This window comes from Canis aureus, chromosome 5 (assembly GCF_053574225.1).
Source record: "Canis aureus isolate CA01 chromosome 5, VMU_Caureus_v.1.0, whole genome shotgun sequence".
NCBI classification, from domain to species: domain Eukaryota; kingdom Metazoa; phylum Chordata; class Mammalia; order Carnivora; family Canidae; genus Canis; species Canis aureus.
In genome coordinates, this window is record NC_135615.1 from 42,276,579 (window position 1) to 42,280,215 (window position 3,637).

Sequence of the window (3,637 nt, forward strand, 5' to 3'; positions counted from 1 at the left end):
CGATCCTGGGTCTCCAGGATCAGGCCCTGGGCTGAAGGCGGCGCTAAACCACTGGGCTGCCAGGGCTGCCCGAAACATCTTCTTCCTAATGTTACATCAGATGAGCCAGAAACCTAAAACCCATCCTTGTTTCTTCCCTCTTCCCCATCCCCACACCCAATCTGTCTCTGAATTCTGTTGATTCCATGTCTTAAATAGCTTTCAGATCGCCTTGTCTCCATCCTCACCAGCTAGGTTAGTTCAGGCATCATGAGTCCTCACTAGACTCACACTAGGTCCTCCTAGCCCATCTTCCTGTTCCTAGCCTAGCACCACCATCAATCCTTTCTTCTCATTGAAGATGGTTATCCTGCTAAAGTGCACATCTCATCATGTTGATCCTCATTAAAATCATTATATGACTCTCCATCATCATCAGAATAAAGTACAAAATTACCAGCCTAGGATACAAAGTCCTCCATGACCTTGATCTTACCTACTTATAACAGCAGGAATCTTTCAGATGCTCATTCATTGAAACACCCTTCCCATAGTCTTACTCAAAAGGCAGAACTTTGCTTCTGAAACAACAGTGAAACCCTGGGCAAACCAGAAACACCTAGACCTAAAGGCTCACATCTCATTGGGAAGCAAATTCTCTCCATCTTCTGCTTTGCTTTCATCCATAGTGACTTTATTCTCAATTAGACTCTTCCTAGTCAATAAAAAAAAACCCTGCTCAACATTTTAGGCTTACCTGTTAATTATTTTGCAACCTCTTTGGAAGGGAGCGCCTTTCTCACAAATTTCAACACAAGGCAAAATCACAATGGTACGCCTTGGGTCACTGGCCCATCCTTTTACCGAACACTGTTCCTAACAGGAATATGGTGATGAGGCAGGCACATTCAGGAAGAAATGGACAGGGCCAGACACACCTGAACTACATGGCTTAATAATAGGGTCACCTACAAAAATCAGATTGTTACCATCAAAATAAGAAGAAAGGAATGCTAGAATGGCAAAAACAACTCCTATTTTATAACTTTTACCTACAAGAATTTCTCTCCTATTCCAGGCTTCAAAATCTAGTGACTTAAAACTACCACTTTATTCTGTTCCCTCTATTTATTTTGTTGGTTTTTGAGAGGTCAGGAATTCAGAAAGGGGCCAACTAGGCATTTCTTGGTTGGATTGTCATGTGGTTGCAGTGAGATGTCAACAGGGCTCAAGTGGGCTAGGTGTCACAGATGGCTCCCTCATATGGTGACCACTCATGCTGTCTGACGAGAGCTCAGCGGAGCTGTCAACCGAATGCCTACACGTAGCTTCCTCAGCATGACCATCTCAAAACAGATGGGCTTCTTACATGGCAGTGCACAACTACATGGACTGGCATTCCAGCAAAAAGGGGGAAGCCACCTCACCTTTTTGGACCCAACCTGAGAAGTCATCTGGTGTCACTTTTCTGCATTTTCTTCATTACAAGGCTTGCCAGGTTGCACCTTTGCACAAGAGGGGTATCAAATGATTTGTCACTTCCAAAAAAAAAAAACAAATGATTTGTCACTACTAATCATTTCCTTTGTTCCATGAACACATTGCCACCATTTATACAGCTTTTGCCTTTGTGAATGCATTTCTCTCTGTGTCGAGGGTCCTTTTTCTCTTTTTTGTGTGCCACACTCTACAGACCCTGCATGACCGACCCATTCCCACCGCAAAGCTTCCATTCTCCTCCCTACCAGTCATGTACATCGCCTCCTTTGGGCCTACCACATAACTTCTTTTATAATGTCTTTTCCTGATCTGACTGTTGACTTCATTTCTATGGCTGCTGTAAGCTCCTCAAAGGCAGGAACAGCCTGATTTCCCTCTGTAATGCTTCACATTGTAATTGTCACTCAGGGCCCTCAGTACCTGCTCGCTGGATGACACGATCACATTACATGGCTAAAGAGCTTTTCAAATGTTTCAGTGCTATTCTAAGAAAAGCTGTTATTATTTACAAAACAAGAGTGAGCCTTTTATTGAGGAAAATGAATAACATCTCGTGGTAGCTTTCTGCCTGACAAATGCTAAATGGATAATCTATTTTACTGTCAAAAAAAGTTATTTAAGTGTTTTTTTTTCTTTCCTTCTCTTGATTAAATTCTAACGATACCTAGTTATTTGTCCTTTATACTTTATCTGTTATTTGGATCACTGTTCCCAGTTTTTATCAGTAAGTCACCTTTCCGTTAACCTGCTTTATAAGGCCAATCCTTTACATTTTTCATAGTTTTGGACCTAATTTTTTTATCATCTAATTTTCCTGCACCACTATTTCTTATCTTTGATTAGTCTTTTATTTATTCAGTATAATTTTTTTGAGGATTTGAGGGCCTACTATGTGCCAGGCATTATAATGAGCCCTGAAGAATCAGTGCGAATCAAGTTGCAATCTATCTTCACAAGAAATTCAGTGCTCGGTGGAAAAAGAAGATGTGGGAGATGTTAAGTCAGAGACCTGCAGAGAAGAGTATGGGGTTGGGTACCTGTCCTGTCTGCAGTGAGGAGGAAAAACTCTGCAGAAGGAAACAGCAACCCACCTATAAAAATGAAAAGAAATCAGACTAATAAAGAAGGGGAAACTTCAACAAGAGAGAACCTCCTGGCCACAGGTATGGAGATAGGAAAGAAGAGATGTGGGAAGAATAGCAAGCAGTCATGTTCTTGGTGTGTAAAGTCTACATAGAAAATGGCAAGTTTCTGGAACCTCGAGCTAGCAAAATTGTAGACTGTCTTGGTGTTCAAGTAGTATAGTTTCTGGAAATCTCTGACTAGCTGGGAAGCTGGTTATTTACCAAAAGAATTCAAGAAACAATTATGGGCATTTGGACTCAAGGGAATTTAAAGAATTGTAATGCTGCCGTGTATCCAAGCCAAGTGGAATTGGCTGCGTCAGGGCCCATCCAGCCAATCGTCCTCTGCCACACGGTGAGGTACCATGTGAAGGTGCTGGCTGGCAGGGGCTTCAGCCTGGAGGAGCTCTGGGTGGCCAGCATCCACCAGAAGGTGGCGTGGACCTCTGGCATCTCGGTGGACCCATGGTGGCGTAACAAGACCACGGAGTCCCTGCAGGCCCACATGCAGCGGCTCAAGGACTACCACTCCAATCTCATCCTCTGCCCCAGGAAGTCTTTGGCCTCCAAGAAGGGCGACAGCTCTGCTGAAGAACTCAAACTGGCGACACAGCTGACAGGACTGGTCATGCCCATACGGAATGTCTACAAGGAGAAAGCCAGAGTCATCACAGAGGAGGAGAAGAACTTCAAGGCATTTGCCAGCCTCCACATGGCCTGTGCCAATGCCCGGCTCTTTGGCATCCAGGCAAAAAGGGCCAAGGAAGCTGCAGAACAGGATGTTGAAAAGAAAAAATAAAGTGCTACTGGCAACTCAAAAAATGGGATATATATATTCCATTCCAATTCTACCTTTTACCACCTTGAGAGACTTGGGGAGCAATTTATTTATAGATCTTCCTTTATCAAACAAGAATACATGATATGTCTGCCTATCTCAAAAAGATGGTGGCAAGACCACAAATGATGTAAGGAGAAGTTCCTTTTGTGGAAGAGGGTTACTTTTTCCCAGCCAGCTTCTCTGCCATTTCTAG

The 3,637-nt window shown here is 43.3% G+C and overlaps 1 pseudogene; it reads left to right on the forward strand.

Moving 5' to 3' along the window:
* Positions 1-2,847: 2,847 nt before the first annotated feature.
* Positions 2,848-3,425, forward strand: LOC144313554 (large ribosomal subunit protein eL13 pseudogene; annotated as a pseudogene).
* The last annotated feature ends 212 nt before the right edge of the window (positions 3,426-3,637 follow it).